The 16,340-nt window shown below is 39.9% G+C and overlaps 1 long non-coding RNA gene across 1 annotated transcript; it reads left to right on the top strand.

The window, feature by feature from the left end:
* The first annotated feature begins 187 nt into the window (after nt 1-187).
* LOC133226112 (uncharacterized) lies at nt 188-11,636 on the top strand. The gene is made up of 3 exons (XR_009729407.1): nt 188-291; nt 9,032-9,272; nt 10,224-11,636. It is a non-coding gene; the product is annotated as an uncharacterized LOC133226112 (long non-coding RNA).
* Nucleotides 11,637-16,340: the final 4,704 nt, after the last annotated feature.

The raw sequence follows: 16,340 nt of genomic DNA, 5'->3' as shown, positions 1-16,340 counted from the left end.
ATTATGAAGAAGTCAGTTAATAAATAACGTGTCTCATTGATTGGGAACAGGCTCCTGTCATTTACTGGACAGGGTATTAAAACCAGCTGTGGGCCTGTACAGTCCAAAGCCCCTTATTTCCTCCAAAATAAGGAGAGAGTTTGTTTGGGCCCATATTAACAGAGATGAGGGATATAAAGCTCGTAAAGTAGTGAAAAAATAACTAATTGCTCCTTCAGCAGTGGGTATCTCAACAGTTCACACAGTGTGAGAAGTCCCAGACCAACTGAAGTTAGTGGGAGCACTGCTAACGTAAGTTTGGTTTTTGTTCTGCCTTCTTATCATTACGACTTGATGGTGACTTCTTTTAATGCAGTGTTAGCAGAGTCAAAGTCAGTGCTGGGAGTCTGCTGTTCAGATGCTTTTTGGCGGCAAGGCTTTAGGCCAAAAGATTATGCCACGGTGTAGGGTTAAAAGTAATGAGGAGATTAATGTAGCATGTTACGGCTTTTTTGTTCAGTATGCTTACCAAAGAAGGCTGCTTTGATGAAAAGACAGGTCACAAAAATATTACTGTAAGGATAAATTACTTGTTTTTGGCAGGGCTTACTCTAAAGGAAAGATGTGTATCTGGAAACCAAATGTGAGGAGTTCACAAAGTATTACAGCTCTAGCTCTGCAGAATGCAAAGACACTTGTGCTTTAAGATTCAAGACCAGTCTGCGACTGCTTTTTGAATAATACAATCTCTGCCAGAGTCACTCTGAAATATAAATCTGAAAATTAATTAGTAAGATTTAGCACTCCTGTAAAAGCAATGCTGGTTTCAATAACAGCCAGCAACTCCCACAGTAAGGGTGTTCTGTTCCTATTCAGGCAGGCCCTGATGGCCATGCTTTCTGCATCACCTCCCTCTACAGCTGACTGGTTTGTACAAGTTCAGCTAGATTACAGGCTTGCAACAGAACGGCAACACAGAGGACACCATAAAGCAAACATTAAAACATTTTGCTGAATAACCTCAAGCCATTACTTCATCCAGTGCTCTATGCCAACCCTTGGAATGACAGGCTGGCAGTAAGTGGGAAATGCAGGTCTCCCATATGGCTGGCAAGGATCTAAATGTTTCATTCCTGTTATGTCTGGATCTGAACAGTTCTTGGCACATGTTCATTAGGGGATATATTTTTCACTTAGTATATGAGATCTTTGTCATATGTGAGAGCAGGTGCTTTATTCCAGCTCTGAAGTGTTCTTCTTCAAGTACTCCTTGTTCCCAGCTTTGCTAAATGCTAAAAGGTAAGGGATTTCAGCTGCTTTCGCCTACCTGTTAAAGACAGAATTCCCAGTTAAGTCTCAGTAGAGGTAACTCCCAGGAAAAGCTAGGCCACGTAAGCCAGAACAGAAACAGAAAAGGTGTAACATGCACTGACTTTGCATTCAGTGGGTGTGCAAAACCAAAGTAATATTCTAAAGACCAGGGGGAAGATACATAAAAGCAGCAGAGATAGAACATAAATCATATTGATATGTTATTTACTGTATAGCCTTTCCATTCTGCAGTTCACACATTATCCATTTTTGTGTGCCAGTGTCAAAACTTTGGTATATCTTAATGCCTAAGCAGTAAAAGTTAAGCTGATTTATTGCTACATGTTAATATTCAGGTTTCCTACCCAGCTATATCAACATCGAGTGTTGTTATTCTAGTGATACAGGGTTTGTGTAGAAGATAGAAATCAGCTCCTGATTATACAAGTGCAGTGTTTGTCACTCAAAGTGTCAGAAGATTAATGTGGTTTTATAATACCTTCTTACCTTCCCATTCAGTTCTGTGGCAACCTGGAAGAGTGGTTACATGTGTTAAAGCATCCAGAAATACTAGACATACAGTGAATGAAAATATGAGACTAATGAGGAGAATGGAAAACTACACAGCATAATCTGAATTATTCAAGATACTCAATATAATATGCACCTTGAAAAGAAATAATTTTATCCAATTTGTTTTGAAGGGAAGTCTGTGTTACTTGAGCAAGTAATACAGGTTTTAACATTAAACAAGATCTAAATATTAACTTACTGCAACGGTGCTAGACTTGCTTCTGACATGGTTATTTGAAGCAGCTGCACCCACATACTGATTTAACTATAATACAGTAATAAAAGACTCCATGGGAAATCCTCAGCATTCACACACTCTCCCCACCATTGTATTCTATCCATTGATCATCTTACTAATGTTAAGAATCACAGAACTTCTGATGTTCTCATCATTGTCTTCAATCACAAGTCTTCTCTTTCTCACAAGAGCTTTACCAACTTCCAGTCTTCCTAGCATGGCTTCTTGGATTAGTGCTCTTATACTATGAATATGCCTAAGAAATAGTCTGATCATGGGCAGTACCAGTAGGAATGGAATGCCTTAGTATTTGCCAGTTGCCTGGGGTTTTATTTACTTTTAATACGTGTATTTACACAATATACAATATGAAAATGATTTACAACAAAACCACCTACATTTCCTAAAATAAAGTCTACAAGAATTTAAAGGTTCATATTACTCATCTATCAAGGTACTTGCTCAGAGATCTGTCTGGGAGTCTGTTTTTATACAGACTCTATTTCCCAAGTCCTTTCTACAGGCCTAAGCCTGTCTTTGTGGAAGAGAATGAAGATTTGGGGACATGTCCAGCCTTTACATACCTAAACTTTCCCTCATATTGCCTTCAGAGTAAGATTCCATTGCCTTCCTCCTGTGCTAATTTCTGTGAACTCTGATTTAATCAGTGTGTTAATTTTAATTTTATCCTAATCGATTATTTCCTATCACATTCAAATTCTTACAAATGCTAATGCTTCTAGGGCATGGACGGATGGAACCATCTCTTACCCAGAAAGCAGACAAAAGCCTGTTAAGGACTCCCGTGTGGCTTAACTTGTTGTAAACAAATCATTAATCTATTTGAGGAAACAGACTCTTCCAGCCAGCAAGTTTCATTTTTAAGGCTGTGTTTACATGGTCACTTCAATCTCGCATGAATCCACCCTGCTGCAGAAGCAGACGGTGTCACCTTTTCTTGCTGTTGGTGCCTACCTTCTCCTTTGGGTTGGCGCAACTGTTTCTGTTGTTGTATAAAGAGCTAGATTAATGTTCTGAAGTAAAAAATAATCTTTATTCTTTTTTACTCTGAGTTCAGTTAAGAGTCAATCCAATTCTCTTCATCAGTGGCTTCGATTTATGCCAGAATAAAGTGTCTGTCTGTACTTAAACTTTTATTTAAACATATCTATATCAAAAATCATGTTTTAATACAGTCAGATGAATGACACAAATGTATGTGACTCATAGCTCTTCACTGAGATTAGATCCAAATTAACTAGCATCTCTCAATGTTTGATAATACTTGGGGGTACAAGTCTTTGATTTGTGAGATATTGTGTCTCTCAAAGCAGAAAATGTCTACTGTTTTTTTCTGGTATATTATTTAAAATTCAAAATGTACCAGAAAACATTACAGTTAACAGCTCTTAGTAAATAGGTTTTCATAAATTAGTGATAGAAAGCTTTATATATATATAAAAGTCCTTTTATATTAGAGAACTGGGAAAACTCCAGAAATGCTCTACTCAGAAGAAAAGCTTTGAAGGTCATTACCTCATTAATGATCAGTCGAAAGCAGATGCTAAACAACAGTTTGCATTTGTATTCTCATTGCTTCAAAGTCCACAAAGACAACACAGTTCAGATTCAATCCACTGATAAAATTACGTTTCCTTTGTATGTATTTGTCCTTTCAAGTCTAATTCCTCTATTAATTGCTGGAGATGGGAGGTTCAAGAGTGTTACCCAAGGATTAATTGAGGTTATATGTTAAAGTGCAAGGTCGAGCTACCACTGCTAGCATTAATCTATTTCTCATTTGACGATAATTTTATCATTTTCAGACAACTTATTGTTGTCTAATGATACTTAAAATGTACCCGTTTAAAAAAAGGTCTATAATTAGAGTCTTAATTCCTATTTATGGACTTTCCCACAAAGATAAATAGTTTAGCTGGCATTTTCTTAATGCCCTCCTGGCATTTTCCAAAACTTCTTACCCTGAATTAGCACTTCCATATTCCTCTGTACTTCAGAAGGTAGCCTAGACAGCCAGGAAACATCCAAGTTCTAGCCCACACTCTTTCAAAAATCCTACTTAGGTTCTAAGTACTGGATTCCAGTACTGAAGCTAGTAGATGCTGACATAAGAGGGTCAATGATGAGAAGGAGATGTCAGCAGAAATCAGTTTAGAAGGAAGATGTTAATTTTTAACTCCTAAGGAAGGTTAGTATTGGAGCACCTCCCGTATGAAGACAGGCTGAAAAAGTCGGGGCTGTTCAGCCTGGAGAAGAGAAGGCTGCGTGGAGACCTCATAGCAGCCTTCCAGTATTTGAAGGGGGCCTATAGGGATGCTGGGGAGGGACTCTTCATTAGGGACTGTAGTGGTAGGACAAGGGGTAACGGATTAAAACTTAAACAGGGGAGGCTTAGATTGGATATAAGGAGGAAATTCTTTCCTGTTAGGGTGGTGAGGCACTGGAATAGGTTGCCCAGGGAGGTTGTGAATGCTCCATCCCTGGCAGTGTTCAAGACCAGGTTGGACAAGGCCTTGGTGACATGGTTTAGTGTGAGGTGTCCCTGCCCATGGCAGGGGGGTTAGAAATAGATGATCTAAAGGTCCTTTCCAACCCTAGCTACTCTGTGATTAACTCGCCTAGCAGGGTAGTGGCCTTTTTCAACACGTGGTGTACTTAATGAAGATCTCTGACTTAAGCACAGTAAGCAAAGCAGCTGCAATGGTTTAGTACATTGCTACTCCCAGCTATCCTGCCATCCCTTCTGCTGGAGGACATTCCACATCAGAACTGTTTCAGTTCACAGTCAAGCCTATTTGCTTTAATTGCCTATGGACATCAGTTCATACTAAAATGCTAGACTATGAACCTCAGCTAGTGAGGTACAGATGGACCCTGTCTTCTGCCAGTGATGGTATGGAGGAGAAAAATGGGCAGAAGAGCAACTACGTATCACAGAGCTCCTATGTGAAACCCTTTCTTCTCTTGGCCTCCACTACACATACCTACTCCCATGCTGTTCTTTCTTTTCTGCCATGCAACTGTTCGTGTAGCTGAATGGTGAATCGTTTGCTGAACCCAAATTAAAAATAGCCCAGAAAAAGCAAAAAGCCATGTTGGTTCTCTGGTTTGATTCTGTATGCCACTGTGGACTGTCATACTCAGAAATGCAAGAATAGACTGGCATTTGGAAGAAGCATCAGAAACAGGAACTGCTTAAAATGGGGTAAGAAGAAAAGCTCTTCAAATCTGCCCTAAAACTAATGGCTCCTTCAAATATATACTCCAGCACAGTGATTTGTTGGGCAGAGTAAATGAATCATTGTGTTATGTAGGAATCTGAACTGAACTAATCATTTCTTTAGGCCTTAAATCATACATAAGCAAATCTGTTTCAGTTTGCAGGCTTTGATGAAGCTGAGAATCTGGCCCTGTACGCAAGAATTAGTACCATGTATCGGCATGCCTTATCAAACCGTCTTTATGATGATATTGGCAAAAATTTCTCAAATCATAACTCTTCTGCTTGTTCTGCTACATTCAAAACCTCTATACATGAGATGCAGCAGTTTTGTACTGAATTGTTAGAGGATTCTGACAGCACCCTGGGAAAGCAGTAACAATGTGCAGAACTCTTTAGGAAATCTCCAGTTGTAAGGATTCTAAATTTATTAGTCTACATCCTTTTTTCTCTTTGCTATTATCTTAGTAAAGTTGGTAATTCTGAGATAACTTGTAGTACATTAACTTTTATAAAAACTTATCACCCATTATGAAGGAAGCAGCAATGTATTGCTTAAATTCCAGGCTGTTAAGTAACTATATGTACAGTTGATGTACTTAAGTATTCACCATGTTTTTTTCTGGATAAACCAGTTTTCACTTCCCTTTCTATAAACAACAAAACAGTCAGCTAGTCAAATATATTCCTGGCACAAGGCAGATGTCTTTTTCGATCCCTAGAGTAGGCAGTGTATTGATTGTATATTAATTAATTCCTGTAGCCTACTATCTAGAAAGTACTGTGGGATTGTTGATAGAAAATACCCTAACAGGCATAAGGTATTAATTATTTTAGATTTGTCAACATCTGAATTTCTGCAGCAATCACACTGTTAACAGAATTACTAGAATAAAGTAACTCTTTTACACTTAGAATGATTGTTCTTAGAAGTAAAAATGCTGTTTTAAGCAAAGTATTTGTTATTATTATTATAAAATAATCAATAAAATTAGAGTTTCTTTTTATTCCAGATTGTGATGAAGTTTACAGCACAGCTGGACAAAGTTTTTGCCTGCACTAATGCTGTGTTGAAAGCACTGGAGAAAGAGGTTGTAGTAGGAACTTTTTCAACCAGCCCAACTGATACAGAAAATGCATCACAGAATCATAGAATCGTTTAGGTTGGAAAAGACCTTTAAGGTCAAGTCCAACTGTTAACCATGGAACTGCAACTAAAGTTATTTTATTTGATGATAAAGTATAAGAACAGAGGCCTCAAAGATGTATTTTAAGATTGGTCTGTATGAATCTGCATCAGAAATCATGCTATTTGATTCCTTGTCTTTCTTTTAAAAGAAACTTAGTCTGCATTTCATATACTATTATTAAAAATAGCTATAACTTGTTTAATTGTATAAAGAATAAACTGTTGCAGTTAATAAAAGTACTTATTAGCTCAGAGGAAACACACTGAAAAGATATCTTTTGTGACAAACTAAATATATTCAGTGCTGTTATGGTGAACAGTGCAACCGTTGTGCTGTTATAGTGAACAGTGCTACTGCTGTGCATGCCCTCAGTTCTCATTGTACATAGGCTCACAGCTCTTTCCAAACAGAGCACTCAGATGACACCACCATCACACCAAGACAGGAGCTGTAGCAGATACAGCATTTTCTGTTGACTGAGCTGGGAATAAAACCCTTTGTAGATCTTTTATATTACAAAGTAGCTGCACAAAAGGAGATTTAATCCTCACCACCTGCACTTCCAACCCACAAAACCAATTTGGCTTTGGAATTTGGGAGCATACCTGCAAAAGAAGTTAGTAGTGGGTGAGGTAAACCAATCAGTTCTCTGAAGACAAAAGAGTCTTTGTTAGAGTTTTACACCTCTAACAAGGGTTAACTGGGTAGCTGGTCAATGCAGTCATTGTATTTGACACAGGTAGTGTGATTTGAAAGTATTTCAGATGACTATAGAAATTTATTTTCTATTTTGTCTAGATAAGAACAAAATACCTTGTTACAGTTTAAGTCAACTTTGATGTGAGATTTGCAGCGGTTTCAATCGACTTATTTTGTGATTGCCTCTTTATAAACAAACTTACTTTGTGCTGACATCCAAACTGAGCTCCTTTTTCCTATGTTTTATCCCAGCTTCTTGTTCACTTCCTGCAACTGTCCACACAAAACCCCTTCTGTACGGTGTTGTTTGAATGTGGACTCATTTACACAACTGAGGATATAGGTTTATGCCCATTTTTACTTCAGTTCAAATTCCTACCACAACTATTGCTCCCCATCAGAAACTGATGGCTACAGTTTATTATAATTTAAAATCAGACCAAAGTGGAAACCGCACAACTTTTCTATTGCCTTTTTTTTCATCCCTCTTTCCAGCCATCATGTATGATTCAAAGTTCATTCTAAACAGAAGAAAAACATATTCAAACAGTGATTAATTCACATTAAATTTGCTGGTTTGGTTTTAAAGTATTTTTAAATAAAAAGGAAGAATGTTTTATTTCACCACAGGCTATCCACTGATAATTAAATCACACTGGTAATCTGATACAGCGTTACATCTTTACTAGTATGATAGCACAGTCACAGACATTTTACATCCTAGAACCTGCAGTAAATTAAGAAGTCCTTGGAGGCCATCACTGCTTGACCTCTTGGTCTGCTGAATTCCAGGCAGGTCAAAAGAAAACCAGTTCTGCTTTTAGCAATCACCTGCATGCTAGAGCAGTGCCTTGTTAATGCTTGCCTGCATTTCTTCCTCTCCGTGACATTTCTAGGATCATTCCTACCTGAGAAATCTGAGGCAATTGGTAAAGGTCCTGGGAGAAGTAAACTGACAACAGGCTGTTGTAATTTGAAGGAGAATTAGGATACAGCAAACTGGCTTCTGAATTAAGTAATTCTCACACATACTTAGTATGCTTTCCCTTTGTGCATTGTCTTCCTAAATTTATCTTGTCTCAGCTTTTCAGGGTGTTTTCATATAGGCATGCCCTTTGAATGTGATCTTTCTTGTCCTGAACTTGTCTTGCTATCCACTTATGGAAGGTCGGGGTATTCCCCTTTGCATTCCTCATGGGCAGGAGGATGGACTTTCATTTTTCTCTAATGGAGAACAGCAGAGCCATCAGGACTTCTGTGCCATTGGGACCTCTGGGCCATCAGTGTTGCCCAGGTTAGGAAAGCATGTGGTCCTCAATTCCAGTCAGGCTGAGGCCATCACATGACACTTCTCAGTATCAGTGAATTCACAGGACTTCTTAGTAGGCATGCCTGGCCAACTTCTCCTTTCCTGATTCAAGAAGCAGCTAATTTGTCCCATCATCAGAAATACTTCAGTTGTCACTTCATGAGCTGTCCACGCCCATGGAACATGCATTTGGCCATCTGAAAGAGAGATGGCAGCCCATGAGGTCGAACCAAAGGTCAGTTTGTGTTTCCCTGTTGGCTTGTTGTAGATGTTTCATTCTGCAACTGGAACAGAGGAAGAAATAGCTATTTTCTATATGAATACTTTTATTGCCCCTTCTGCTACCTTGGTTCTGTGCTTCCTCCTCAATGCACACGTACGGTGAGCTTCTAGACTCAAAGTTACTGCAAGGCTGATCTGGATGAAAACAAACCCATTTTTATATGTAAATATATGTATTATTTATACATACATGCATGAATGTTTTTCAGCTGGAGCAGTTCACTGATCGGCCACATCTGCATGCCTCCTGGAATAGGGGACAGCCATCACCAGGACCTCAGCAGCCCCCTGAGCTGCAGTGAGTGCAACATCAGATGACAGCAGCTGCTAGACAAGTTTGGCTGGGTCAGGAATCTGTACCCTCATCTGCAACTGCAGAGAAAACCCCTTCACTGGGATTCACCTCACCAGTCCCTCCTTCGGTCCAGGCCTCCGTACCAGTGCTGTGGGGTGAGTTTATACTACTTAGAGCTATCACGCAGGTCACTATAACATGAGAGGAGCACCCAAGTGGGCTCAAGGGGAGCCCTGGCAGCACGCTGGGAGGGAAGCAGTGGGACTGCCAGCCCCTAGCTCACATTAGCTGCTTTGCAGAATGCATGCTTCCACTGGCTGCAACGCCAGGGCAGTGCTGCTGGCTGTGTGCATGTGCCACGTTTCCCCACTTCTCCCAAACCCATCTTTAAGTTTAGCTGGCTGGTAACTACACGCATGCTGTGACAGCTTCAAATTGTACTATGTTCACTACATTAACCTAGTGGAAATACAGTTCTTCTGTGTTGATAAGACCATTTTTTCCTACTATTTTATTGATACATTCTAAGAATTTCACTAGCTTACCGAGGCACAGCCTGGCTTACAGTATGCTTTTGCTGCTATTGCAAGTGAACAGAGTGTTGTGTTGGTTTTACACTAATATTTAACTAATGTTTTTTGATGATCACAAAAACACATAGCATGGAAAAAAAACAAACTTTGTCTGTCCTGGAAGCCCCAGATTTTAGGGACAGGGTCAGGACTGTATAGATGAAGATGCCAGTGCCCAGTGTGAAGGATGTCAAAACAGAACACGAATGACTGATGTAATAAGCATTGATTTGTATCCTGTTTCTGTATCATCTTCTTAGCTGAATGCAGATAAGCAACACTGTCAGAACAGAATCTGGGCTTTCAGGCTGAGATAACATGGCTTCAAAGTGGAAGGATCAAAATATATGTCAGATAATAGCTAGTACATTTGGATTAGCCACAACAATGACATTCAGACTGCACCTTTTATTTAAGCCTATCAAAGTTAGCAAATGTAACAGTATTACTATTTAGTAAGTGGGAACATGGATTATGGAACTGATGACTTGGCTGAGCATCAGCCTGGGACCATTTATGGTTCTTTCTGTGCAGCCCTCTTGGACTGGCAGCAGCTACAGAAGGGGCTATGCTGTATCGTCAACCCTGCAGCTGAATTCACCCTGCAAACAGTGGTAAGTGCTAATAGGATCCTGTCATGCTGCACTGTTCAGATGTATTTTGTCTCCATCAGAGATGCTATTAGGAAGAAACAAGTGAAAAAAAAAATAAGAGAAGCAAGGGACTTTCCATCTTACTGGGTCTTGGCAGGTCAGCTGAAGGCTTGTGAGAAGGCCCATACTGCATTTCAGGTGGTGGAAGAACAGAAAGAATGCTGTACTAATTCTCCCTCCAGCCAGACTGATGTCCAGAACAGATTTTTCACCGCAGTTCAAACAGCAATGTTCTGCCAGGTATCTGTGTCCTGAGGGGCTGTTAAACATTTTTTCACCTCAGTTTAGAGTTAAATCTTGTCTGTACTGCTACAAAATTTAACCACACAGGGGCTGGAAACTCTGTTTTAGCAGACATTTTCAGAGTTCACAAAGGAGCATAGATGCTGATGGACAAAACCTTGCCATAAAACTGTATGATGCCACAGTCTTCAAGAAGATATGATATGACCCATCATGCTGTAAAATAGTTCAGACTGCAATTAGTTTTGCTAATGCATAGAACAGAGCTAAAGCGAATGAATAAAATGCTTGCTTAGGCTTTAATTCTGAAATGCTGACTATGCATTTTTACTTTGGTCACTAGGGCTTCAGTAACTCCTTTTGGATTTGTGCATAGAGAGCAGGAGAAGGAATGCATCGCATCAGTGCACGAGTGAATTCTCAGGGAGTCTAGGAACCGGGATCTCTGTCTGATCCAGGCAGTTAACCAAAATGTAAGTCTTGTCAGCTATTTGTTTTCTGAAAGAAGGTGGTTATATGACTGAGGCAGCAGAATTGACAGTGCAGAGAGAGTAGTAAACCTCTCTCAAATTCCAACTCTGAGTAGTGAGCTCATATTTTTATGTACTGGTCTCACAAGAAAAAGACAGGAAGAAAGATTACGCAGGACTAGGCTTGCATACCTTCACAAAATTCCCACTAGCTAGAATAGTAATAAGCTGAAGTTCTCACATAGCTATTTTCCAGAGTTAAAATAAATGCTCATAAGTCTTCAATACAGCAAAGACAGTATTGCCAGTAAGAACACAATAGCTCACACATAAGCACCCTCAGCAAGGACAAAACTAGTCAAGCACTTTTTTCCCCTTTGGACTTCACTCACTGTGTTCAGGTACAAAAAAAGCATTAGTGTCACTGAGACAGATGCGAGACATACTCTCCCACAAGAAAAGCCTTTCCCACTCTTCAGCTAGCATACGCAAAGATGTAGTCAAGAATGTAGAAACACTGTCTCAAGCTCTATTTCAGTCCTTGACTATCTCAGTCTATTATGAGTTTTGTGTCTTTCCACTCTTACACACAGGTGAACTGGGGGATTGCTTCTTGCACTGCCAGGAAACAGCTCTCACCCATGGCAGGGTATGAACTGCGAATCAGCAATAACAAAGGTCTTGTATTAGACTTAGATGAACACTTAATAGTTTGTTAAGTACTTTGAATTGGGAACTATAGAACACCTGAAGAACCATCTATCCACCTACCAAAGTCCACCCAGTCATGCACAGTCCTGATATGATTTACGAGTAATTTCAGAAAGGTTACACATCTGAAATAAAATGTTACGTGAATCTAGTAGTAAGGACTTTCTAAGCTGCAGCTTCTTGACATTTTTTCAAGCATCTGAAGTGTCTTTTATTAGATGCAGAGCTAACACCCAGAGTTGTTTGTTTTTTTCCCTTTTTAAGAGTCTTTGAGTAATAGTGTCAGGGAAGGATTTAAAGTTAGATTACCAAATGTTACTTTTTAGAAGGTAAGTAACCTTCTAATGTATTTCAAGTTTAAATGTAGCCTAGTTCAAAGGCTAATAAAGATTGTGATATAAACAGATCAAATCCTAACACACAGAGTAACTGCTGTTTAATTCATGTGTTGCAGAAGTGCTTTAGAGACTTAATCAAAAATAGGACTGCAATACTCTCATAATATCCTATCTTTAAAAGTTACAAGCAGTAGATTGTTAAATATAAAGGAGATAAAAATGAAGAAATAATTGGTTAGGATTAGGGGGCAAATAGGTTGTATTTATACATTGACTTTAACAGAAAAAAACAGTATTTGACTGGCTAAATTGGATCAACAATAACCATGACAGTGAACACGTTTAAAAGGATATTTTTAGTTTAAGATTTATCAAGCAAGATCTTGACATTCATAAGAAAATGATGGAATTTGGGACCTTTTTGTCCCAGGATTTCCTTGTTTTTATCTCTGAGAAGATAAAAAAGTTGGGAATGACAAAGTGCTTGTACTAGGAAAAAAATATTTCTGTGTGAAGACCCATATTAGCGTACCTTACAGCCAGTAATATTATTTTCCTCTGTACCGTTGATACAAGGATGGAAAATTATTCATATTCTTGTCTATCTAGAAAAATATTTAAAGATGCCTGTTTTTAAATGTTTTCAGTGCTGGTTTTATATCTTTAGTATATACAGTAATTGCTGTGATTTATAACAATTATTAGCTAGTTGTAATACAATAGAAAATTCATTGCATGTCAGAACATCACTTGCCTATTTTTTAGATGTTGAAATAGATTCTTTCCTGAGTTGAGCCATAATAAATGCAGCATATGTGCATTGTATCACTAATTACCATGTTTACGTAAAGCTAGATGTACCATATTTATCTTGATTTAAGATAGGAAGATCCCAGGTGACCTTCCTTGCTGTTCCCATGCTTAAACAATGCACAGAAAATGGCCTGGGATCTAATTTTCCCTCCTTCCCGAATTGTGGTCATGACAACCATCTGTACAAAGATAAGCTTTACAATATTGTCTTGTTCAGGGGTATCATTTTGACATTATGTGATATTGTGTGATACAGTAAGCTGATGGAAAATAATACTGTGCAGCAGTTGGTGCTCTCATCTACATGCACTGGTGAATTTTAGTTGTGGTTTGGGTTGCTTGTTTAATATTTATGTGGCCATTGTGGCAAGGGAAGTATATAAATATAATACCAGCCTTTAAAATGTATGTTAACATTTGCAAGAAGGGGCCCTGGCTAAGAGGCCAGAGCTGCTGCTTCTGACTCTTCAAATTTATCCATCTTTGCTGGGTACAGGGAATTTACATTTTGAATATGAAATTTTAGTTTTCACTGCTGTGCCAGCAAGGCAAGATGCAATTTTAAATAGCCAAGACTTTGCTTTTGCATGTCTTCATGGCAACAGCTTGCTTAACAGTAGGTGGACAAATACAGACAGAGGTAAAGACAATGCCAGGTTGTTATTCGTTATCTCCTCTCTGAAATACAGCTATTTATGAGGTAACATGGAATTAAGCTAAACATATCTGTTATTATTGACATGAGAAAATCCTCGCTGACGCTGGAGGAAAGCTAATTTAATTTGGCTTTAGTCACTCTGTGTCTCAAAGTACATACATAAAATGGCTATAATTGAAAACGTAACAGGAGACACAACTGTATGTTCAAATACTTTTGAGGTATTAGTGGAAAACAGAAAAGAAAGAACGTTCATGCTGAAGTCCTTACATCCAGTCTTGCCATATGTTAACAGCAGAAATAACTGAATGTTTTACTATTACCACAGAATAGAAAGCAGAGAGCGATTCTAGCTTGCTTCAAATCAGATTTATCATAGATGTTTCATAGTACATTAATAGGAACTATGGAAAGAGTGTTTAAATTGTTTGTATTCTATTGCTGTTGATTTCTTTGCCCCACTTTGCTGGTGATTAACTAACAAGGATCCTCCTTCTGCACTAACTACAGGTTTCCTGATTTGAGCACTTTAACTTGCAAACCATTTTTAAAGGATCATTTGCACATTTCCAGTAAGACCCCCAGCCCTGTAATAACTTGGTCAGGTTGGGCAAAGGAACAATGAAAGAGCCTCTTCCAGTGCCCATTCCTCCCAGAGCACAACTTGTTGAACTTGAAGACCTGTGTCTTCATCACTGTCTACATATACCTCAGCTATTTGATTTACTTGGTATAGCAGATGGCTCAGGTGGGTAGGAATTACACAGTCACTGCTGTAGAAGGGGGTTTCCTGTCAGATGGAGATTCGGTGACTGCTAAACTGATTAAAAGAAGGATGCTATAGCCTGAGTTACTAAATTAAGGTAGTGGAAGGCGAGGTGTGTATGTGGGTGGTGTATGGTTTTGAGCTTTTCCAGCTATCGGTAATAGCTGGCCTTAAAGGAGACAGAGTTTGAAATGGTTTTATTTAGTGTTTGGCTATGAGCTGATATTGTACTTCTTGGATATTATGGGAGGAAGATGCTATATGGAACTGAGGTTGTGGGAAAATACCGATAGTCTGCTGATGGTAGTAATAAAGCTAATGGTGACAAGTTTCAAGAGCTACGTTCTGGGTGAACTATCACAATGCCTCTAATAGCAAACTAATCAGTTTATCAAACCCTAATTATTCTTGTATAATGTAGGGATTCCTAGGTTTTTTTCATATGGCCCTCAGATAATGCTATTCCAGCAGCAGCTCCTAGCTTCGTGACAAGTCATGCTTTATGGATAGAATGGGGCTATGCAGCTCTACAGTTCTGCAGTGGGGTAATGCAAGCTGCTTTTGGGAACAGTATCCTAGGGAAAAGGAGGGTAGAAATAGCATGTGTCTTGCTGGTCAGGAGCTTTTGTGTTGGGTTGGCTTGGTGCTGGTGGTGAAACGATTTGCAGTATAGGGGAGTGATTCTACTTTGGCAAGTTTTGACTTAAGTCACTTCAAAGATACACCAGGACAAGACGGCAAGTATGACACTAAAAACATTGTGAAGGAGCCAATTATTGATGTTTAAATGTGTTTATTCTCTTGTTGACTACAAAGTTTGATTTTTAACTTAGCCAAACATTGGTTTGCACACCATGGTTGTCATTAAAAAACTGATTGAGTGTAATTCTTCTGCTGGTGACCCTCTGCCTCTAGCACTAACACAAATACCTGACTGCTGTTCCCAACACGTGACAATCCACAGAGAGTAGCCAGGGGCTTTTGTGTAGTGCAAGTGTGGTTTCACCAGTAGACTAAGATGATTACTGAAGAGTGTCTAGTTAGTGCATCCAGGGGAAAACTGTATCCCCTAAAACCTGTGGAAATTTCCATCATAGATACTGCTTTATTCTGATATAACTAGGAGTTGGCCAGACTAAACCATACTCTGGTGCCTTGCCATCCTTCCTGGGATGGCAAACTGATCCCGCATCTTACTTTCATTGGCTTATTCTGGGGAGATAGATGATTTGGGGAAGTCAGGGAAAACATGAGCAGGACAGAGCCAGGAACTGGGAATTCCACCATCCAGGCCACTAAATCCAGCCTCTCCCCGAGCACTTGGTACACCGGTTGGTGAGATCTGACCCAGTGAGTACTTGTATTTCAGTACTGCACAGGGACCACAGCAGTGCCGAGTAACTTACAGGGTTGGGGTAAGCTTTGTAACCTGTGTGTGGCACTACTGCACCAGGCAACTGCTGCGTTTAACCACGGCGACTGCCATCTGAGAAAATATTCACAAAACCAAGCTCTTCTCAGTGACAGAAAGCAACAACCGTATTTCGCTTAGCTAATACAGCTACTGCTAACAAGAGAAAACGAGGTTTCGCTTGCCCTCAAAAATGGCAGCATGCCCTTGACTCGCTGCAGAACACTGCGTTCCGTTCCACCCGTTACCCTGTGCCCCTTGGCACCAACGAACTGCCCGCAGCAGCCCGTGGTGCCTAGGCCGGGCCTCACCGGTCACCCTGTCATGCAGCCGGACTCCCTTCCTGCCCTCCCCAGACCATTTTAGACGCCGGGGCCACCCCGCATTGCTACGGGGCACCCGAATCACCCCGAACCCGGACAAAACCCCCTACACCGAAAAGCAAAGCACAGCACCCCACTTCACACTGCCGCAACGAGTCCCGGCCGAGGAGCAGGGATCTCTCCTTCGGCAAGCGCGCTGAAAGTAGTCCTTCTTTGTTCATCAGCGGCGAAGGTTCGTCTCCACCAGTGTCCTTCCGCCGCGGCG

Source organism: Neopsephotus bourkii, unplaced genomic scaffold (genome assembly GCF_033783945.1).
Source record: "Neopsephotus bourkii isolate Nb327-2 ecotype Australia unplaced genomic scaffold, CSIRO-AGI_Nbou_v1 NB_1768, whole genome shotgun sequence".
NCBI classification, from domain to species: Eukaryota; Metazoa; Chordata; class Aves; order Psittaciformes; family Psittacidae; genus Neopsephotus; species Neopsephotus bourkii.
Note: the sequence above shows the minus strand (reverse complement) of the source record. Positions and strands in the feature narration are given on the sequence as shown.